Below are 23605 nucleotides of genomic sequence, written 5' to 3'. Positions count from 1 at the left end.
GACTGGCCATCCTAGAGACTGGTGGTTCTGTCCCGTGCGGAGTGGCAGCCGACTGTCCTGAGCCCCTGGGCTCCAGTCCTGGGCGACGCATGTGCTAGTCACACCGGAGTCCAGGTCCAACCTCGGGTGGCTCTGGGATGGTGAACCCAGGACCAGGGTGTCCGTCCACGGGTGGCGTGGGGCCAGTTGTGCCGGGAATGGGGAGTCTGTGTTCCGCCGCCTTGGGGACTGGCCGTCATGGAGACCTGTGGTTCTGTCCCATGCGGAGCGGCGGCCGGCCGTCATGCGCCCCTGTGCTCCGGTCCTGGGCGACACGTGTGCTAGCAGCACTGGCCTCCGGGTCCGACCTCGGGCAGCTCTGGGACAGCGATCCCAGAACGCGGGTGTCCGACCACGGGTGGCATGGGTGCCGGCCATGCTGTGAAGCGGGAGGCTGTTGTCCACCAGCTCGGGGACTGGCTGTCCAAAGACCGCCGGTCCGGTCCCGTGAGGAGCGGTGGCCGGCTGGCCCGAGCTCCTGGTTGCCTCCATCCGAAGGCACGGGATCCGACCGTCCTGAGCCATTGGGCTCCGATCCTAGGTGACACGTGTGCTAGCCCCACCAGCCTCTGGGTCCAACCTCGGGCGGCTCTGGGACGTCGATCCCAGGACCCGGGTGTCCGTCCTCAGGTGGCGTGTGTGCCGACTGTGCCGTGAAATGAGAGGCTGTCGTTTGCCTGCTCGGGACTGGCCGTCACGAAGACAGGGGGTTCGGTCCCCTGCAGAGAGGTGGCTGGCCGGCCCAATCCCCTGGGCTCTGGTCCTGGGCGACGCATGTGCTAGCCGCACCTCTGTCAGGGTCTGACCTCGGGCGGCTTGGGGACGGCGATCCAAAACACGGGTGTGCAGCCTCGCGCGGCTTGGGTGCCAGCCGTGCCGGGAAGCGGGAGGCTGTCGTCCGCCGGCTCGGGGACTGGCCGTCATGGAGACAGGGGGTTCGGTCCTGTGCAGAGCTGCAGCCGGCCGTCTGGAGCTACTCGTTGCCTACAGCCGGAGGCGAGGGATCCGACCGTCCCAAGCCTCTGGTGTCCAGTCCTGGGCAACACGTGTAAAACTTAGTCGTACACTTACCCTTACATTTACCCTAGCAATTACTCGTACCCTTACCCTTACCCTTACACTTACCCTATCCCTTACCCTTACTCTAAGCGTTACCCTAACCCTTACCCTTACCCTTGCCCTTACTCTAACCCTTACCCTTTCAGCTTACCCTTACCCTTGCCCTTACCCTTACCCTTACCCTTACCCTTACCCTTACCCTGACCCTTACCCTGACCCTTTCCCTTACCCTTACTCTTACCCTTATCCTTACCCTTATCCTCACCCTTGCCCTTACCCTTACCCTAAGCCTTACCCTAACCTTTACCTTTACCCTTTCCCTAACCCTTATCCTTACCCTTTCTGCTTACCCTTACATTTTCCCTTACTCTTACCCTAACCCTTTCCACTACCCTTTCCCTTTCCCTTTCCCTTTCCCTTTCCCTTTCCCTTTCCCTTTCCCTTTCCCTTTCCCTTTCCCTTTCCCTTTCCCTTTCCCTATCCCTCTCCCTTTCCCTTTCCCTTTCCCTTTCCCTTTCCCTTTCCCTTTCCCTTTCCCTTTCCCTTTCCCTTTCCCTTTCCCTTTCCCTTTCCCTTTCCCTTTCCCTTTCCCTTTCCCTTTCCCTTTCCCTTTCCCTTTCTCTTACCCTTACCTTTACCCTTACCCTTATCCTATCCCTTACCCTAACCCATACCCTAACTCATAACACTGTGGTTATGAGGTGTCTCAGGATGTGCTTTTTTTCTTGTTTCCGCCCTTCCCTCGTGCAGCCTTGGAGAGGTGAAGTCCCCATGTTGTAGAGTGGTGCAAAAAGATGAGAGGGTTGTCAGCCCGGTCAGTTTCCTTCACCAATGCTAAGGCAAGTCTTTGAAGAGAAACAGCCTGGTTGCTTGTGCTGCACCCTGTTGAACTAAGCCAGACCAAAAACAGGGCTGCTGTTCCTCTTTCTCTCTTTACCTCTTCTCATCTTGCAAAGGAATGGTCCAGCAATTCGGGTCAATAGGGGATAAGAGAACAAAGGGGTTTCAGAATAACTGCTAACTGTTATGACTATTGCATGGGGCACTACGCAAGTCTCTGACATCCAGCCAAGATGGACAAAGGAAAAGGACAAGGGAAAAGCCTGGGAGGAAGACTATGAGCCTTCAGTACGAGAGACCCCCAGAGGGACCACCGGAGACTGATAATGCATGCGCCAGTGGGCGGGTTTGGATTCCAGGAACTAATTATAATAAACCCGCCTTTTCTCAGAGTAGTAATGAATATGTATTAGCCTAGGAGCATAAAAAACAGCCGCCTGATGTAACTTGTGTGTGTCTTGGTGGAGCAGAGACTCCCAGTGCACCCAGTGCTGTTTGCTAACCTCTATTTATTTAATAAATTGTAAACTTTGATTGTAATCCTATTTGGGACTTATTCATTTATTACACCAGACAACCTTGTAAAATGCAGACAACCAGAATCCTTACTGCCATTAGGTGGAAATCACGGCGTAAGAAACATTACCACCTCAAAGAGTAAAAGCCTCAAAAGAAATGTGACTTGTAACAGCAGCAGTTGTGTATTTTCTTTGAAGCACCAGCTAGAGTATGAACCTGGATCGCACAGTTAATGGGGAAACAGGGGAGGGTCCTGGTCCTTGGGAGGAAAAAACAAAGTATATAAACTGTGTATGGAATTAGGAGGCACCCTCCTGCTTGCGGGACCCCCTCCATTGTAATCTCAAATAAAAATGCTACTGTACTGAGATCCTCTCCTGAGCCTATGTTATTTTCCAAAGATTGATTCATGGTTTTAAGGTTTCAGGGATAGGGCACTAGGGTTGGGTTTCAGGGTAAGGGGTTTCAGGGTTTATATTTAGGGTTTTAAGGATTTTAGTGTTGGAGTTTTAACGGTTAGGATTTTAGGGATTTGGGGGCTAGGATTTAAGGGTTTCAGGGTTAGCATGTTAGGGTTTTAGAGTTTTTGGGTTGTAGTGTTGATAGTTTTTTTAGGGTTAGGGTCTTAGGGTTTTATTTTTGGTCCGTTATTTAGGGTTATGGTTTTAAGATCTTAATTCTTTTTTTAAGTTAGGTTCTCCAGGGTTAGGGTTTTGAGTGTCCTAATTTTTTGGGTTAGGGTTTTGAGCGTCTTAATGTTTTGGGTTGGGTTTGGGTTTTGAGTGTCCTAATGTTTTGGTTTAGGGTTTGGAGCATCTTAATATTTTGGGTTAGTGTTTGGAGCGTCCTCATTTTTTGGGTTTGGGTTTTGAGCATCTTAATTTTGTGGGTTTGGGATTTGAGCATCTTAATTTATTGGGTTAGGGGTTTTAGGCATAGGTCTTCAGAGGTTTAGTGTAGTAAATAGTTTGGGTTAGGTCTGTAGGGGTTTTGAGGTTCTTTAGTGTTAGGGCTTGAGAACTTTTTTGTGTAAGGGCGGTAAGGGCTAGGGTTACAGTGAGTGCTGTTAAATGTAGTTGTCGAAAACTCGGCCTCTGATTGGCCATGCCAGCTCTCCGGAGAATGCTGGTAGGTGTAGTTTTCCGGCACCAGGCTTCCGGGAGGCCATGTTTGATGCCCAGAGCATGCCGGGAGATGTAGTTCTGTGACTCTGGAGTTCCGGGAGGCCATGTTGAGTGTCCAGAGTGTGCCGGGAAATGTAGTTCTGGGACTCCGGACTTCCGGGAGGCCATGTTGAGTGCCCAGAGCATGCCGGGAAATTAAGTTCTGGGACTCTGGACTTCCGGGAGGCCATGTTGAGTGCCTACAGCATGCCAGGAAACGTAGTTCTCGGGAACTGGGGTTAGAGTTAGGGGCTGGGGCTAAGGTTAGGGTTTAGGTTGAGGGTTGGGGTTAGGGTTAGGTTCTTAGGGTTTTATTTTTGGTCAGTTATTTACGGGTTAGGGTTAGGTTTAGGGTTAGGTTTATGGGCACTAAATAATGCTCCTGGGCACATTTAAAGCACGGCACCGCCCGGGCACGTTTCTCAAGTGGAGCTAGGTGAGGTAAAGGAGTTGGGAACAGAGAGGTATTGCACAACGGTATGTTGCATCAGTAGCAGTGAGTGTTGTGGAGGAGGTGGGTATTAGGGCTGGCACACTAGCGAATGCTGGTTCTCTGTGTTTGCAGATGATGGTGAGCCTGTTTAAACTAATTCCAGTTGAAGAAGTTTCAGATATGTGCTTGGTGATATTGTCAGTTCAATATTAAAAGCTGCAGCAAAAGCACAGGGATTTTTGCTTCTAGAAACACTCCAGGTCTCTTGTCTGCTCTCTGCGTGCTTTTGAGCTAAAGCAGATTTAAAAAAAGAAACAAAAAAGAAAGAAGAAACAAACAAACAAAAAAAACACAGCTGCTGCTGTGCCTCCTCTCTTCCTACTTTCTTGTGCTTTGCCCCTCCCCTTTCCCAGGTGATTGGGTTTGGGTGCTGGGCGGGGCCAAATTGTTTGTGAGCCCCAGGCATGGCATCAGAGAGCTCCTTCTGCATGGGCTGCTCTTTGGGGTAAGTGCTTTGTGTTTCCTTCAGTCAGTTGCAGGGTTCTTTAGGCAGGCTGGCGTTTTCTAGATTTTATGGTTTTCTAGATTTCTAAGTGCTTGGGATTCACTTAATAGAAGGCTGCTGGCTCTCTGTTTTTTAGGATAGCGGGATACTCTTCTGTTTTTGAGTTATACTTGAATCTCTAGATGTATAAAACCACTTGTGTAATTCACCAGAGGACTAAAACCAGCTTGATTACATGCTACAAGAGGCTTGACAGTGTAGATGCAGGATTGCCAAGAGACTGAGCAGGGTTGTATCGGTCACCTCTTTCATCTGCAAAGGGTGAGTCTGTGATTACCCCTGCCGGGGCTGCTGTGTGAATGTCTTTTTGGATTTTGTGGAGCTCAGTTGTTTTTCTTTGTGTGTGTTTATGTTCTAACTTTTTTTTTTTTTTGAGAGGCGAATAGTGTGTGTGCTGAGCATGGTTGGCAGGAGGAGGTGGGGAGCTGCTCAGGTTTTGTTTCTGGGAATGTGCGGCATCCTTCCTGTGCGATGCGACCGATCGTTGGGCAGGAACGTTTCAGCTCCTGTGTTTTGAGCAATGTAGCTTGTGTAGTGTGTGTTGTTTGGCCTGGGCAGAGTTTGCTGTGGCGCTGTGAGCGAAGAATCTCAGTTAGAGCTGGTGATCCACTTAAGTAATGGAGCTGGGAAGAGAGAGGTATTGCAGCAGATACGCTGTGGCTGTGAGGTGCCTCAGAGTGTGCTTTTCTCTTGTCTTTGCAGGTGCTTTGTGCAGTCGTGGACAGGGAAGGGAAATGCTCATGTCACGAAGCACTGAGGGAAGGTTAGTGTTGTCAGCGTGGTCATCCCTTATCCGAAGCGAAGGGAAGAAGCTCAGGTGTTTCCCTTCAAGGGTCCGAGGTGAGGCTGTTTGAGACAGAGGAGCACTGTGGCAGTTGGGTGCTTGCAAGCACAGTGGTCATTTTGTCCTTTTGTGTTCCCAGGTAGTGTGGGTGATGCTGGCTGCTCTTTTCAAGCTTGGACCTAATTTGCAGGTACAGAGGCAAGTAGCCTGCTGTTTTGAAAGGATAAAACTAAAGACGGCGTCACTTATGTTGTTGAGGGGTGGGTGCTACTGCTGGCAGCTGAATGTTTATTTTCTGCCTGTGTGTTCCTTTTTTCAGGCTGAAACGCAGTGTGCAGTCCAAGATGTCATGACCCGAGCCGCCTCTGGAGTGACTCTGGTGCATGATGAGCAGAGGTAGCTGTTAATTTTTGGGGTGCTGTTGTCACTGCAGTTATTTTCCTACATCCAATAGAGTAAAATTCCAGCTTACCTTTTAGAGGCGCTCTAAGCGGGTAAAAAAGAACAGATGGAAGCATCTGCCACGTGGGGCAGGCAAGCAGCTGAGGTACAGGAGGGGATGAGAGTAACTGTCCTAAGGGTGCTGTGGCTTTTGCTGCTGTGATTGCTTTCTCTCCTGTTTATCAGGTGCCACAGACAAGGTGGGCTGAGATAGCCTTTAGAGTAGGAGGAAAGCAGGTAGCTGGAATGCTGTGTGGTTCCTGAACAAGGTGTTGTGTAGAAAAAAGGTTGTCTGGCATGGCAGTTCCTGATGGCGGTAGTCTTTGGTAGGTGAAGAGGTGCCTGAAGTCCTGTCCTGTGTAGCCTGAGTACACCTCGCTGAGGATGAAGCTTGCTTTCCAGCAGTTCCCAAACCTGTGTTGAAGCTGAAATGCTGTGGCTGTATTTGGGTTGAGGTTGCCCCTTGGCGAGCGTAGGGATGGGTCTCAAGTCGGTGCAGCGGAGGGCCTGGAACCAGTGTTCTGTAGTGTGTTTTGACCCATCAGCATTTGTCCTTTTTTTTTTGACCCAGCATCACTTTGTCCTTTTGTGTTCCCAGGTAGTGTGGGTGAACTAATTCCAGTTAAGAAAGTTCCAGTTACTTGCTGGGTTGTATTGTCCTTTTAATATTCAAAGTTGCAGCAAAAGCATGGGGATCGTTGCTTCTAGAAACACCCCAGGTCTCTTGTCTGCACTCTGCGTTCTGTTGAGCAAAAGCAGATTTAAAAAAAAAACACACACGCACTAAAAACAACAACAACAAACACACACCATTGGGTGATGTGTTGTGAATGCAACGATCATTTAATCCCTTTGTTTTCCCAGGTAGTGTGGAAGAGGGTTAGAGGGTTAGGGTTTAGGGTTAGGGATAGGGTTAGGGTTCATTTAGGGATAGGGTGAGTGGGTTAGGGTAAGGGTTTGGATTCCGGTTAGGGTTAGGTTAGGGTTAGGGTGAGAGTATTAGGGTTAGGGTTAGGGATAGGGTGAGAGAATTAGGTTTAGTGTAAGGGTAAGGGTAAGGTTAAGGGTTAGTGTAACGGTTAGTTTAGGGTACGGTAAAGGGTTAGTGTAACGGTTAGTTTAGGGTAAAGGTAAGGGTTAAGATATGGATAAGGGTAAGAGTAAGAATAAGGGTAAGACTTAGGATAACGGTTAAAGGGTTAGAGGAAGGGGAAGACAAAGGGGAAAGGAAAGAGAAAGGGGAAGAAGAAGAGGAAAGGGAAGGAGAAAAAGAAGGAGAAGGGGAAGTGGAAGTGGAACGGGAACAGGAACGGGAAGGCTCCCCTGGGGAGTTCAGTTGTACCCAAACCTTCCCTTTGGGGGAACTTTTGGATGGGCAAAAGGGGCTTTGAACGCCTTTTCTGGGGCCCTATATGGAATTCCTCTCCCATGCCGGGTAGGGCTGTGTTTCGGGTTGCTCAGAAAGAGTGAGCAGAAAGGGTCCAGTTGCATGTGGGGCTGCGTGAAGGCTCCCCTGGGGAGTTCAGTTGTACCCAAAGCCTTCCTTTGGGGGCACTTATTTTGGGCGAAAGGGGCTTTGAACGCCTTTTCTGGGGCCCTCTTTTGAACTTATCTCTCATGCCGGGTAGGCCTATCTTTTGGGTTGCTCAGAAAGAGCGAAGACAGAGCGTCCAGTTGCATGTGGGGCTGCGTGAAGGCTCCCTTGGGGAGTTCAGTTCTACCCAAAGCCTTCCTTTGGGGGCACTTTTGGATGGGTGAAAGGGGCTTTGAACGCGTTTTCTGGGGCCCTATTTGGAATTCCTCTCCCATGCCGGGTAGGGCTATGTTTCGGGTTTCTCAGAAAGAGCGAAGACAGAGGGTCCAGTTGCAACGTGGGCTGCGAGAAGGCTCCCCTGGGGAGTTCAGTTGTACCCAAAGCCGGTCACTGACCCAGAGGCTCTTGCTTGTTTTCTCTTGCTAAGGGACAGAGAGGCACATGCAGTGCCCTTTAATTGCAAGGTGGCATCAGCAGAGCGCTTTGCGCTTACCTGTGAGTCACCAGAATGTGCTGAGGCATTGTAAGAAACCTCAGGTGAACCTCGGTGTGAGTCATCCACACGCTGGTATCCGTCATACTGGGGACAAGGTTTCCGGTGTGTAAGTGACTCTGGTCACGACCGCACGTCCTTGTACTTGCAGAAACAAAGCCTTCCTTGCAGTGTTGTCAAGGCCATTGGCATCTTGCCCGACCACTTGGTGATGCCTTGAAATGCCATCACGCTCCCTGATGAAAGGGCAGACAAAGGAGGACAGCAGAGATGTGCCCTGACATTCCTACTCTCGGTCACTGGTTGCTGTCCTAACCTGGCCAGGGGCTGGAAAGGCAACTTTTCTGATGGGCCGGTGTGCCAGAGCACGGGACCGAGGCAGCAGCCGCTGAGTGGCACCGCGTGGTTCAAGCTGTCACCCGACAAGATATGGAGGCGACCGTGCTGGTTAGGAAAGGTCCGGGGGGCGCTCTAAGGCCCGCTGTGGGTCTCCAGCCCCGAGCGATGGCTAGAAAACTGTCAGGAGATGTCCCGTGCTTCTTGGGAAGACGAGCCACGCTCTCACTTGGACAGAGTAGTATCCGGTGGCAAGAAACCAGGACAGAACCTCCGCTTCTTACGTGGTGCCTTCTTTGTCACCAGGCAGGACCATACCACAGCCCTTTAGAGCTGTGGTAGAGCAGGTAGCAACTGAGGTGGAGTCAGCACACCGGAGGACACACGGCTCGTTGCAGCTGTTTGCAAGGGTAAGGGCAAGTGTAAGGGTAAGGATAAGCATTAGGGTATGTGTTATGGTAATGGTAAGGGTTAGGATTAGCATAAGGTTAAGGGTAAGGGTACGAGAAAGTGTTAGGGTACAGGTTATGGTAAGGGAAAGGGTAAGAGGAAGGGTTAGGGTAAGTGTAAGGGTACGGGTCAGGGTAAGGGTTAGAGTAAGGGTTAAGGTTAGGTTAAGGGTAAGTGTTAGGGTAATGGTTAGGGTTAATTTTAGGGTTAGGGTGAGGAAACGTAAGGGTAAGTTTTAGGTTAAGTTTAAGGGTAAGGTTAAGGTTAAGAGTAAGTGTAAGGTTAGATTTAGACTAAGGGTAAGTGTAGCAGAAAGGGTAAGTGTTAGGGTAAGGGTAAGGTTTAGGGTTAGGTTAAGGGTAAGGGTAACGTTTAGGGTAAGAGTAAGGGTAAGGGTATGGGTAAGGGTAAGGTTAAGGGTGTCGCGTTAAGGGGTGTAGCTGATTAACCGTTACGGGCCCGGTCAGATTCAGGTTACTGAACCAGTCGGACATTCACCAAAAACACATTAACCGTCTGGGGGTCCAGTCAGACATTCACCAAAAACGCATTAACCATCTGGGGGTCCGTTCGGACATTCACCAAAAATGCATTAACCGCCTGGGGGTCTGGTTAGATTCAGAACACTGAACTATCTCGGATAACCACCCTCACCCTCGTTGCACTCAATGAGAGTTATCACAATGCAATCAAGTATGGTTTATTACAGCAACAGATAATCAGGTTCTTTTGGATTGCCGGCGATAGTGACTGTCTGCAAAAGCAAGTTAGTATGCATAAAATACACAGGTGTTACAGGTGTTACAGGTGTTACAGGTGTTACAGGTGTTACAGGTGTTACAGGTGTTACAGGTGTTACAGGTGTTACAGGTGTTACAGGTGTTACAGGTGTTACAGGTGTTACAGGTGTTACAGGTGTTACAGGTGTTACAGGTGTTACAGGTGTTACAGGTGCGCAGCCTAGAAATAAACACGTTAAAAGGATCAAAGACTCTATAGAGGTTTATAAGCAAGTATTCAGATCTCACCCAAAGGCGTCCCAATGGGGGGGGAAGAGAAGCTCAGCCCGTCGACTGATCCCAGGAGTCAGGAGGTCCTAAGGATGTTGTCCTCGGGATGGTATCTCCCCTGACGGTGGTATCTTCCCTAACATCCCCTCTTTCTTGGGCCAATTTATATTATTTTCTGTCTTTTAGGTGGAGATTGAGTGGCTCTAGTCAAGCATATCTTAGTTATGATTGGTGTAAAGTTTTCCCGTCTCCGTTTAAAGTAATAGGCTCCGAGGAATTCAGAGCGCATGCTCAGTGAGGGGTGGTCGCACCTTGGAGGCGGGTAGCTTTTGGGATGGAGGTGTGTTTTGGTATTATAATGATATTATAATGAGCAAAAAGTACACTAGGGTACAGCATTTGTCAAAACATGACAGGTCTTTGGCTCAGGGTGGCAAAAAGTGCAGCTTTGTGCACAAGAACAATCGAGGTCCCATCTGATTACAGAGCCTAGCCGTGGTGTCTCCACTCCACTCTATGCTCCGTGCTGTTCCTTAGAGCTAGCACACCAAGTTTCCCCAGCGCGATAGCATCTAAGGCTGGGAGCCTAGGGAACGCTCAGATAAAGCAGTTATGCCCTACCCTGAAAGCCTCTTCAATGCTGTACCTTTTCCTTAAAAATGTGAATGTTAGTTTTATTTTCCTAGTTACTTCAGGCATTTACACCACAAAGGGTTAGGGTAATTGTACGAATAATTGCTTGGGTAAGTGTAAGCGTAAGTGTACAAATAAGTGTTATTGTATGGCTTATGGTAAGGGTAAGGGAAAGTGTTAGGGTATGTGTTAGGGTAACGGGAAGTGTAAGGGTAAGGTTATAGTTAAAGGAAAGAGTAAGGGTAATGAAAAAGTAAAGGTAAGGATTTGGGTAATGGTAAGGGTAAGAAGGGTTAGGGTAAGGGTTACGGTAACGGTTAGGTAACGCAGTGTACAACCTGGGACATCACACGCAGAGCTGCCTCTGGCAAGGTGAGTGAGGAACAGATGTAGCAGTTGTTATGTTGTAGCTTTCACTGTTACTGTATGCATCCCCTCTTTGTCTTTTAGAGGTGTTGTAGCTGTTTGAAGAGGGCAGATTGAAGCATCTGCCTCGGGGGCTGGTAAGCGGCAGAGGTCAGGGAGCAGATGAGAGTAACTTCACAGAATCACAGAATTTTCTAGGTTGGAAGAGACCTCAAGGTCATCGAGTCCAACCTCTGACCTAACGCTAACCGTCCCCACTAAACCATTTCCCTAAGCTCTACATCTAAACGTCTTTTAAAGACCTCCAGGGATGGTGACTCCACCACTTCCCTGGGCAGCCTGTTCCAGTGCCTCACAACCCTTTCAGTGAAGAAGTTCTTCCTAACATCTAACCTAAAACTCCCCTGGCTCAACTTAAGCCCATTCCCCCTCGTCCTGTCACCAGGCACGTGGGAGAACAGGCCAACCCCCACCTCGCTACAGCCTCCCTTGAGGTACCTATAAAGAGCGATAAGGTCGCCCCTGAGCCTCCTCTTCTCCAGGCTGAACAAGCCCAGCTCCCTCAGCCGCTCCTCGTAGGACTTGTTCTCCAGGCCCCTCACCAGCTTGGTCGCCCTTCTCTGCACCCGCTCAAGCACCTCCATGTCCTTCTTGTAGCGAGGGGCCCAAAACTGAACACAGTACTCGAGGTGCGGCCTCACCAGAGCTGAGTACAGGGGGACGATCACCTCCCTAGCCCTGCTGGTCACACTGTTCCTGATACAAGCCAGGATGCCGTTGGCCTTCTTGGCCACCTGAGCACACTGCTGGCTCATATTCAGCCGACTATCCACCATCACTCCCAGGTCCTTCTCTGCCTGGCAGCTCTCCAACCATTCCTCTCCCAGCCTGTAGCTCTGCTTGGGGTTATTGCGCCCCAGGTGCAGGACCCGGCACTTGGCCTTGTTGAACTTCATGCAGTTGACCTCAGCCCATCGGTGCAGCCTATCCAGATCCTCCTGCAGAGCTTTCCTACCCTCAAGCAGATCGACACACGCACCTAACTTGGTGTCATCTGCAAATTTACTGAGGGTGCACTCAATGCCCTCGTCCAGATCATCGATGAAGATATTAAAGAGGACCGGCCCCAGCACCGAGCCCTGGGGGACGCCACTAGTGACTGGCCTCCAACTGGACTTGGCTCCATTCACCACGACTCTTTGGGCCCGGCTATCCAGCCAGTTTCTAACCCAACGAAGCGTGCGCCAGTCCAAGCCAAGAGCAGCCAGTTTCTTGAGGAGAATGCTGTGGGAGACGGTGTCAAAAGCCTTGCTGAAGTCAAGGTAGACCACAGCCACAGCCTTTCCCTCATCCACCCAGCGCGTCACTCTGTCATAGAAGGAGATCAGGTTCGTCAGGCATGACCTGCCTTTCATAAAGCCATGCTGACTGGGCCTGATCGCCTGTTTCCCCTTCAAGTGCTGCATGATGACTCTCAGGAGGATCTGCTCCATGAGCTTTCCTGGCACTGAGGTCAAACTGACAGGCCTGTAGTTTCCCGGGTCTGCCCTCCGGCCCTTCTTGTAGATGGGCGTCACGTTTGGTAGACGCCAGTCTAGTCTAACTTACCTAGTTGTGCTGTGTCTTTGGATGCTGCATCGGCCTATGCGTTTCTTTTTGTTTCACAGGTGTCTTGCACAGGCTCAAAGGAGCAAACTGCACTCTGAAGAGCTGTGTAAGAAGAGGGTCTGGTCATGAGCTGGGTTGGAGCAGAACGACCAAGTAGCACAAGGTGACTATGAAAGGTGTCCGTCTTGCTTTGCAGGTGCCGTAGCAGGCTCTCCACAGAAGTGACTAAGGATATGAGATAAGGCCAGAGAGTGACAAGGAGCGGCACGTGCAGGGATGGTTTTGAAGCGCTGCGGTGGCTTACTCTTCTGTTCATCAGGTGCCACAGGCAAGGTGGGTTGTAACATCAGTCGTTATATTTGCATGAAAGCAGTTCACTTGAATGCCACAGTGCATCTGAGTAGGGTGTTCTAGCAGAACAAGCTTGTCTGGCACAGCGGTGCCTGATGGCAGTGTGTTTCCTCAGGTGAAGAGGTGCCTGAAGCCCCATCCTATCTAGCCTGCACACAATTATCTGAGAATGAAAGCTGCTTTCCAGTAATTCAGAAAGCCAAGTTACGTCTCAGCCTTGAGCATCTTGGGCTTTTGGGCCTGTCTGTAACATTTGGCAGCAGCACTAATACTTTTTTTGGCATATGTTTAGCGTTTGGGGCCTGTGTCTGGGATTTGGGCCCTGTCTCGAACCACTGGGGCTTTGTCCTGGGTTTTGGAGCCTGCCTCTAGAGTTCAGGGCCTGTGATTAGGCTTTTGGGGTCTGTGTCTGGCGGTCGGGGGGTTGGGGCCGGTATCTGGGGGCAAGGGGGGAGCTGCTTGTAGACCCTTGGGGCCAGCATTGAGGGGGTTGGGAGCTGACTCTACACCTTTGGGGCCTGCTTCTGGGGGGGCGTTTGAGACCTGCATCTGAGGGAGGGGTGGGAGCTCTTTGTATTCCTTTGGAGCCTGTGTCGGGGAGGGGGAGGGGGAAGGGGAGGGTTGGTTGGGAGCTGTTTGTACACTGTTGGAGTCTGGGTTGAGGGAGGAGGTTTGGAGCTGCTTCTACACCTTTGGGCCTGGCATCGGGGGTAGGGGGTTGGGTGCTGGTTGTAGGGGCCTGTGTTTGGGGGGAGAGCTTGGGGCCTGTGTCTGGGGGAGGGGTGGGAGCTGCCTGTACACCTTTGGGGTCTGCATCTGGGTGTGGTTGGTGCCTGCTTCTTTTGGCAGTTTGGGGTCTGCTTGTAGACATCTGCAGCCTGGGTTTGGGGGCTTTTCTGTAACGTTTGGGGTCTGCATTTTTGCTTTGGGTTGCATCTTGAGCTTTTGAGGCCTAGCTGTAGCATTTGGGGCCTGCGTCTGGGGCTTTTCTGTAGCGTTTTGGTTGTGTATTTGTGATTTGGGGCCTGTATCCAGGGTTTTGCCTTTTTTGTAGTTTCCATCTTTGTGTGTGTGTGTTTTGTTGTTGGTTGTCTGGGGTTAGGGGCAGTTTGGGGTTTGGATTAAGGTCAGTGTCGTTAGCGTTAGGGGGTTGATGTGATAAATTAGTGGGGGTTTGTTCATTGTCTTTGAGGAATTTGGAGAATCTGCTGAGGAGATAAGGTTGTACAATTTAATGGCCTTTATAACGGGGAGGATTAAGCAAGCAAATAGCAGGAGGGGGTGTTGGGTAAACATCCTTGAGTGAAACCAGACTCTGTGAAATTCCTTACCACAAGACATCCTTTTTGCCGCTTCACTTCCCCCACCTGAACACAAAGCAGAGGAACAACGACCCCCCTCTCAACAATAGACTGCGCAACCTCAGCCAGTTCAACAAGTCCCGATAAGCTGGAATTTGACTGCTATAAAACAGCAACCCTGGAAAGGGAAGTTGTGTGCTGTTGCGGAGCGGAGACTCCCCAGCCACCCAGCGCTGTTTTGTTTGTGCCTGCTTACTTGATTAATAAAATAATTTCAATAGACCAGAAAACTGTGTGGTCTAATTTATAACAATTTGGTGCCGTGACTCGGTGTCGTGGTTTAACCCGGCTGGCAGCTAAACACCACGCAGCCGTTCGCTCACCCTCCCCCTCCCTCTCTGGGACGGGGGAGAGAAATGGAAAGTGAAGCCCGTGAGTTGAGATAAAGACAGTTTAATAAGACAGGAAAATAATAATAATACAATGATGATAATAGTACTACTACTAATAATATGTACAAACAAGTGATGCACAATGCAATTGCTCACCACCCGCTGACCGATGCCCAGCTTAACCCCGAGCAGTCCGGCCCCCTTCCCCCCGGCTAGCCACCCCTATATATTGTTTAGCATGACGTCAGATGGTATGGAATACCCCTTTGGCTAGTTCGGGTCACCTGTCCTGGGTCTGTCCCCTCCCAGCTCTTACTGCACCCCCAGCCTGCCTGTTGGCAGGACAGAGCAAAAGTCTGAGGTGTCCTTGGCTTGGTATAAGCACTGCTCTGCAACAATTAAAACATCGGGGTGTTATCAGCACTCTTCTCATCCTAAGCCAAAACACAGCATTCCACCAGCTACTAGGAAGAAAATTAATTCTGTTCTAACTGAAACCAGGACACTCGGATGAAGGCAATCTGATTGAAAGACCTTCGGAGGGGGCGCCCCACTGATTTCAGCGGCCTTCGCTAGGACTACTTTCATTCAAATCCTTCACCGACGAACCCAAAATTAGACACAAGCAAATAAAACTGGTAAACCCCAGGCAATCTTTGTGCACGAAGCCTGAACGAAGACCCACGGGGTGGGTAAGTATAGGCCGGTGTTCCGTTCGGTTGGGGTTGGGTATCCCAGAACACAACAAACGAGATGTCTAATTGTGGACAAAGCGAGTGTGGACCCCTCGGTAGTGCGGTTCCCACATCCTGCGAGGGACTGGGCCATGAAAAGGGGGAAGCGATCCATGCGTGTGTGTGTGAAGGTGTTCCGGAAGATGGGATAGAAGAAGAGTAAGCCTTCTGGTCCCATGGGTGGGGTAACATCTGATGTTAGGTTACCCCGGGATTAATGATTAAAAATTGGGAGGATTCCCCTTTTAGGCGGGGAAGGAATAAAGTAAAAATGACACATTATTGTGTTGAAGTTTGGGGTGGTAAACAGATTCGAGGAGACCACCTTTACTGGCCTGTATTTGGGTCTTTTGAAGATTGGGTTCGTCAGGCCTAAATATTTATGTAAACTCAAAGGAACCCTTTAGTCTGGAAGAAAGTGAGTATGCACACCTCTGGATAAATTCAGATACGAGGACGCATCTATATCCTCTAAAAGAAAAAGGAGGGCGGGATAAAAAGAGAAAGGACTTAGAAGTCCCGACACCGCCCCCGCCCTATATTCCACCGCCTGCACCAACGGCTCCCGTCCTTAATGGACTCCCTGAATTAGCTAATCCAGGAGAATCAGAATCGGATCATGAAATACAGGGGCCGGTAACCAGAAGCAGGGCAAGAAATCAGAAATCTGCTTTAAGGGAGGGATTATATCCCCTACGAGAAATAGCGATTGGGCGGACCCCAGCCAGGAATGGAATATGTGGCCATCCCCAGTAACTCCGGGGATGTCTGAGATTTTAAGAAAAGGACAGGAGGAGGGTAAGTGAGCTTTAATGGCAACTGGCATAATGTTTGCAGCTGCTGAGGAATGATTCTAACTGGAATAATAACTGTACATTGTATATATAAAAACCCGGGCATTTTTGTTAAAGTATTCTTTTATACATATGTAAATATGTAAATATAAGAACTGCCATTGAGGTGTAGGTCTATGGGAACAAAATTTGCCCAGGCATATTATCGGCTCATCAGGTTTAAATGTCCTCAGTGTAATTGTCAACAGGCAGTTAAATTACAGTGGTCTGATTTTACTTGTGTATCTATATATTGTGGATTTTGGAGGGATTGGGATTGACTAGTAAAGAGTTTCTAGGAAAACAGTGCTGTAGATTACAATAGGAAAAGTTCAAAGCAAAGAAATCCCGAGGAAAAGCCCTCTAGGATGTATACTAACACATTGGAGGGATATAGTGGGGTGAGAGGGTACAGAAAGTAAAGAACTCTTATCAAATATTGTAATCAATGGTGGCCACTTTATAAACTAGAGGATGGAGCGGAGTGGCCCCTAAATGGAACTATTAATTATAACACCATATTACAGTCAATGTTTTTGTGGAAAGAAGGAAAATGGGATGAAATATGGTATATTGATTGATATGTTGTTTCAGTATCTTGGAGGGAAAAGGTATGGAATTAAGTTGGACTCAGACTGAGCCTTTGGTGCTGGTATTAGAAAAGTACGGGCTGGAGAAAGATAAAGGAAGTGTTAAAAGGGTTGCTGAAGGTGTTAAAGGTGTGGCATGTAGTATTTAACAGAGCTGTTTGAAATTGAATGAGCAGGGAAAGGTGATGTAGGCATTATCTAAGTAACAGTCTAGAAGTTTTGGTATATTTGCATATTTGCTGTGGTGTTTGTTCAGTTTCCCAAGCATCGGGGAGGGGGGAACAGCCTGCACCACCAGCGGCCTCTCCAGCGGCCGCAGGGGGGCTTCGGCTCCAGCGCCTGGAGCGCCTCCTCCCCCTCCTTCTGCACTGACTTTGGTGTCTGCGGGGGGGGTTTCTCGCTCTCCCAACTGCTGTTGAGCAGCAGGTTTTTGTTTGTTTCTTTGTTTGTTTTCGTGGATGTGCTCTCACAGAGGCACAGAGTGTATTGCTCATGGCTTGGCTCTGGGCAGCAGTGGGCCCCTTTGGGGCCAGATGAAATTGTCCCTTATCTACCACGGGGAGGTTTGTGGGTTTTTCTCACGAGGGCTGCCACTGCAGTTTCCCACTCCCACACCCCTCACACCCCCCCCAAACCTTGCCGTCAAACCCAATACACCGGGGCAGCTAAGTCATTACTGACTTGTAAAGCATCAGGGATTAAATTAACTAATGAAACCCTAAATGTGATGGGGGTAGAAGGGACTGGGATAACAGTGCCACTTTTGGGGAATACCAAGCTGAGACCAGGGGATAAAATGATCGCTGGGCAATTATTGTATGTATCCAAGGCAGAAACTAACTTGTTGGGAAGGGATTTGATGATTAAATTGGGCATTCAAATAGTAAATTGTTAGACTGGAATAACAGTGTTATTAATGGAGTGCTCTCAGGCCCTGAGAGCAAACGTATATTCACCTCTGACTGGAAAGACCCTGAAATGGGGGCGGAAGCAACAATATAGGTGGACAATTTTACCTCGGGGGGTTTACAGGGCCACTTATCTATATGGGTAAGTTTTAAAAAAGATTTTGGAGCAATTACAACCTCCCAAGGAGGTATTAATGTTACAAATATGTGGATCATTTTAAGGAAAATCGATACTCCCTGATGGGAGAGAAATGCTAAATAAAGTGATAATGAGGCAAATATTAACTGTTTTACATCAGAAGAGTCATTGGGAGGTGCAAGCAATGTGTGATGTTGTTCTAAGAAAGCATGTCTGTGTAGGAATATATACTTTAGGGAAGCACACATGCAGAGGATGTACTATATGTCAAAAGGTAAATAAAAAGGTCTTCTGTAACCCATCTAGAGGGGGACGGGAGCCAGGGCTTTGACCTTTCCAAAGTATACAGGTAGACTTTACTGAGTTACTTGTTTGTCCTAATTGACCATGTGACTGAATGAGTGTAAAGCTTTACTGCAAGGATTAAAGCAGGCCTTAGAGATTGAGTGGGATTTTCACAGCCCCTGGCACCCCTCCTCTTCTGGAAAGGTAGAGCGAATGAATGGTGAAATTAAGAAACAACTAACAATACTTACGCTGGAAACTAAGGCTTCTTGGGTAAAATGCTTACCCCTTGCACTGTTAAACATATGGACGCAGCCCAGAACTGATGTAGGAATTTCTCCTTTTGAAATGCTATATGGTATGCCCTATGACTTGGAATTGCCACTTGATCACCCTCAATTCTAATTAAGACTTGGAAAGAGGCTTTTTTTAACGCCACGATGGGAAGGCCCCTATGTTGTTTTGCTTACTGCAGAAACAGCTGTCCGGACTGCGGAGAAAGGATGGATACATGCCAGCCACGTTAAAGGACCCATTTGTGACGAGAAGTGGGAGATCGCTCCAGGAAACAAAGACCTGAAGCTCACATTGCAACGAACTTGATAGGTACTGTGGGTTAAGGTAGAGGCTCTCCCCTGAAGAACACTACTGCTGCCGAGAAGAACTAAAACCTCGTAGTTGGCTGCAACCCAACTGACGAGTGAGGCAGAGGAGTGAATAAGTGGGGAAAGAAATGGGCCTCAGCCATTCCTATCGGTATTTGGGGGTTCTCGCAGTGATTTCATCCTGCATAGCGACTCAACACCACCCCCACCAACCTTTTAAATGGACTTTAAGTCGATTCGAAGATCAACAGGTTATTGCAACCCAGATAACATCGGGGGGGCCAAGCTTTACTTCTACACTATGTCAGCTGATCTCGAGGCCCTGATGCTGGGAATATATGGGATTTTATTTCTGCCCACGTTCTAACCTGGGAAAGGGGTACTGTAAATGCCTGAATGTGTATTATTGTGCATACCGGGGGTGTGAAACCATTGCTACAGACTGGACACTCGGGGCTGGTTGGGATAAATTCTTACAAGTGGGATATGGGCTGCAAGGTTGTAACTGACAATTGGATCCCCGTTACAGGTGGCGAGGGTATGGTATAGGGTATACAGGAACCTTCCACGGAAATAAAGAAATTTGCAAGGTTCTATATATAAATATAACAAACTCGGACGATACTAGCTGGGTACTAGGAAAAACGTCAGATTTTACGAACACGGAACAGATAGGGGAGGACTCATACTAATAAAGAAGGAAAAACCCGAGACTTCCAAGGTAGTCAGGCCTAATAAAGAGTTACTAGGGGAAGGTTTGGTTGTCCAGACTGCAAAGATACCTGGGACTGCCCAAGCTACTACAGTGTTTTCTAGTAAGTTGACAGAGTTATCCTTTCCCACACTGCTTCCAAACATTGTGAAAAAAGAAAGGGGTTGTACCTGAGAGTAGTATGTGGAAAGTTGTAAATGCTAGTTTCCAGGTACTAAATCAAACTAATCCTGAGATAACTGAAGGGTGCTGGCTATGTGTAAGTGTTAAGCCCCCATATTATGAAGCTATAGGAGATATGGGGAGGTCAGAATATTCAAATGAGTCAAATCCTTCCAAGTGCAGTTGGGGTCAGGAAATCGGGATAACTTTGACTCAAGTTACGGGAAAAGGTAGATGTATCGGCACAGTTCCAAGAGATAAAAATGATCTGTGCTGTGCCACTGAAAAAAATGGACCAAACACACAAATGGTTAATTCCTGTAAATAACACTAGGTGGGTATGTTCATCGTTGGGAGTCACTCCTTGACTATCTTTAAAATTGTTTAACACATCTTATGATTTTTGTGTACAGGTGGTCATTATACCAAGGATTCTATACCACACTGAAGAGTGTATGTATACCCATCACACAGTAGCTGAATACCATCTGGTAAAGAGGGAGCCTATTACGGCCGTCACCTTAGCCACTTTAATGGCCCTTGGGGCTGCAGGTGCAGGAACTGGAATTGCTTCCCTGATAAAACAAAGCCAGGAATTTACTTCTCTACGCATTGCCGTAGATGAAGATCTGGCCCGTATAAAGCAATCAAAAACAGCTCTGGAAAAATTGGTTAGGTCATTATCCGAAGCGGTACTCCAAAACCGTAGAGGGTTAGATTTGATTTTCTTACAACAAGGAGGACTGTGTGCAGCCCTACGTGAAGAATGTTGTGTATATGCAGATCATACTGGGGTAGTAAGAGATACAATGACTAAATTGCGGGAAGGATTAGAAAAACGCAAAAGGGAAAATGACGCTTGTCAGAATTGGTATGAATCCTGGTTTAATTACTCACGTTGGCTTACTACCCTGCTATCAACCATAGCGGGGCTCTTGTTGTTACTTACATTAGCACTGACTTTTGGACCATGTATATTCAATCGAGTAATTGCAATTGTAAAAAGCCGATTAGAGGCAGCTCATCTTATGCTCGTGCGTGCTAAGTATGAATCTCTTGAGCAGGAGAAGGATGACGCAGAAACTTTGATGCTCAGCAAGCAAATATTGCAAAAATTCAATGAACAAAATATGTTAGAAAAAGAAAAAGGGGGGATTGTGATAAATTAGTGGGGGTTTGTTCATTGTCTTTGAGGAATTTGGAGAATCTGTTGGGGAGAGAAGGTTGTAAAATTTAATGGCCTTGATAAGGGAGGAAGCAGGAGGGGGTGTTGGATGAACATCCTTGAGTTAAACCAGACTCTGTGAAATTCCTTATCACAAGACATCCTTCTTGCAGCTTCACTTCCCCCACCTGAACACGAAGCAGAGGAATAACGACCCCCCTCTCAACAATAGACTGCGCAGCCTCAGCCAGTTCAACAAGTCCTGATAAGCCGGAATTCAACTGCTATAAAACAGCAACACTAGAAGGGGAAGTTGTGTGCTGTTGCGGAGCAGAGACTCCCCAGCCGCCCAGCGCTGTTTTGTTTGTGCCTGCTTACTTGATTAATAAAATAATTTTCAATAGACCAGTAAATTGTGTGGTCTAATTTATAACATGGTGTATTACACTAAGTTTTTGGGTTAGGGTTTTGTGCGTCTTAATGTTTTGGGGTTAGGGTTTGGAGCGTCCTAAGTTTTTGGGCTAGGGCTTTGAGCATCCTAACGTTTTGGGTTGGGTTTGGGTTTTGAGCATCCTAAGATTTTGGGTTAGGGGGTTTAGGCATAGGTCTTCAGGGGTTTAGTGTGGTAAATAGTTTGGGTTAGGTCTGTAGGGGTTTCGAGGTTTTTTTGATGTTAGGGCTTGAGGCTTTTTTTGTAAGGGCGGTGAGGGTTCCAGTGAGTGCTGGTAAATGCAGTTCTCGAGCACTCGGCCTGTGATTGGCCATGCCGGCTGTCCGGAGAATGCTGGTAGGTGTAGTTTTCTGGCACTGGGAGGTCATGTTGTGTGCCCAGAGCATGCCGGGAGATGTAGTTCTCGGGACTCCGGACTTCTGGGAGGCCATGTTGCATACCCATGGTATGCCGGCAAATATAGTTGTCAGATTCGGGACTTCCGGGAGGCCATGTTGAATGCCCAGAGCATACCGGGAGATGTAGTTCTCGGGAACTAGGGTTAGGGTTAGGGGCTAGGGCTGGGGCTAGAGTTAGGGTTTCGGGTGAGGGTTGGGGTTGGGGGTTATTGTTAGGGTTAGGGTTAGGCTTAGAGGGTTAGGGTTAGGGATAGGTTAGGGGTAGGTTTAGAGGGTTAGGGTAAGCGTTATAGGTTAGGGGTTGGGGTTGTGGTTAGGGTTAGGGTAAGGGTAAGTGTTAGGGTAAGGCTAAGGGTAAGGTTTAGGGTAAGGCTTAGGGTGAGGATAAGGTTTAGGGTAAGGGTTAGGGTAAGGGTAAGAGTTAGGGTAAAGGATAGAGTAATGGTAAGGATAAGGGTAGGGTAAGGGTTAGGGTTAGGGTTAGGGTTAGATCCGCCGTTAGGGTTAGGGTTAGGGTTAGGGTTAGATCCATTAGGGTTAGGGTTAGGGTTAGTTTCTGACTACCGATACTGGAACAACCAATAAAAATCATCCTTATTGGCTTTAGGAGCAAATCAATGGCTTCTATATCATCAATTAATTGTACATGGCCTTGGAAAAAGCCAAGGCAATACTTCCCTTGCCTTGAGCTGTATCCAAGCGCAGTTATGGATACAATCTGTAGCAGCAGCTATTATTAGAGAGGGAGAAGGAGGAACTTTGCCCACTGAAATTCGAAAATTGATTTGGGATAATGCTTCAGAATTTGAAAAAGTATTTCAAGCATGGTGGCAATTAGTCAACTTTACCCATCATGCAGAAAATGATCAAATTGTTGCCTTTATACTTATTATAAGTAATGCCACCATATACAATGTATATCCAATCATTGCATTAGGACTCAATCATAATGGAACTATACTTTATCCTAAAGAGCATAAAGTATGGGCCCATCAAAAGGGAGGAAAGTGGCAAACAATTGATGTAAATGCATGCATTGTGCATGAACAAAAAGGTTTCATCTGTGAAAGTAACACGCTGGAACCTCAAGACATTTGTCTTGACACTGAGCAAAATATTTGCCACTTTGAGATACATCCTAATGAAACCCTTGAAACTGTACTTTTATATATTGGGAAAGGTTGCGTTTGCATGAGAACTCATTGTGATTCTATAGTCGTAGATGATACAGTGGTAGATACCGGTAATCACTCTAATGTTTGTGTTTGCAATTTTACCAAAATTCTAGGATGTGATTTTAAATACTCAGTTCCTGTCACTTCTTATCAACTTATTGCATCTAATTATATTCTGCTTCATGAACTGCTGCCTACTCTTATTGGAATGAACCTTACCTTGGTGAAGAAATTGCTGGTACATGAGGACCTGAAGCAGCTGATGACACAAGTCCGAGAAAATGGACAAAAGACTCTGATTACTGTCCATCATGATGCACAAGAAATACATCGAGTGATGGAAAGAGTGCAGAGAGATGAGAGACACCGTTGGTGGGACACTTTGTTTGGATGGTCGCCAAGGCAATCTTCAACAAGATGCTTCACCCTGTTATTGTTCTGCTAATACTCACTGTGTTATGTTTCATACTGACAATTAGTTTGTATGTTAAACTCTGGTTTATGATGAAACGTTTATCATCCCTACACAATGTACATACACTCGATAAACCTCATCCCGAGAATGTATGTGAGATCCCCGACATATTCCAACCATCGTGAAGCTTGAGTGACTATAGTCACGGGGTGGATTATGTGGTGTAAATGCCTGAAGTAACTAGGAAAATAAAACTAACATTCACATTTTTAAGGAAAAGGTACAGCATTGAAGAGGCTTTCAGGGTAGGGCATAACTGCTTTATCTGAGCGTTCCCTAGGCTCCCAACCTTAGATGCTATCGTGCTGGGGAAACTTGGTGTGCTAGCCCTAAGGAACAGCACGGAGCATAGAGTGGAGTGGAGACACCACGGCTAGGCTCTGTAATCAGATGGGACCTCGATTGTTCTTGTGCACAAAGCTGCACTTTTTGCCACCCTGAGCCAAAGACCTGTCATGATTTGACAAATGCTGTACCCTAGTGTACTTTTTGCTCATTATAATATCATTATAATACCAAAACACACCTCCATCCCAAAAGCTACCCGCCTCCAAGGTGCGACCACCCCTCACTGAGCATGCGCTCTGAATTCCTCGGAGCCTATTACTTTAAACGGAGACAGGAAAACTTTACACCAATCATAACTAAGATATGCT

The 23605-nt window shown here is 47.9% G+C and overlaps 1 long non-coding RNA gene across 16 annotated transcripts; it reads left to right on the top strand.

Annotated features, from left to right (window-relative positions):
* The first annotated feature begins 3777 nt into the window (after nucleotides 1–3777).
* On the top strand, nucleotides 3778–20863 carry LOC311420585. Of its 16 annotated transcripts, none has more exons than XR_014684383.1 (11): nucleotides 3778–4879; nucleotides 5321–5458; nucleotides 5542–5592; nucleotides 5722–5798; nucleotides 8513–9068; nucleotides 10379–10671; nucleotides 12333–12379; nucleotides 12470–12606; nucleotides 12740–12827; nucleotides 13962–15009; nucleotides 18282–20863. It is a non-coding gene; the product is annotated as an uncharacterized lncRNA (long non-coding RNA). The 16 variants fall into 16 exon arrangements; XR_014684384.1 differs by having other exon boundaries at nucleotides 5542–5600; XR_014684385.1 differs by having other exon boundaries at nucleotides 3779–4558; nucleotides 4771–4879; nucleotides 5722–9068.
* The last annotated feature ends 2742 nt before the right edge of the window (nucleotides 20864–23605 follow it).

This window comes from Aythya ferina (genome assembly GCF_964211825.1).
Source record: "Aythya ferina genome assembly, chromosome: 17".
In the NCBI taxonomy this organism is placed as follows: Eukaryota; Metazoa; Chordata; class Aves; order Anseriformes; family Anatidae; genus Aythya; species Aythya ferina.
Note: the sequence above shows the minus strand (reverse complement) of the source record. Positions and strands in the feature narration are given on the sequence as shown.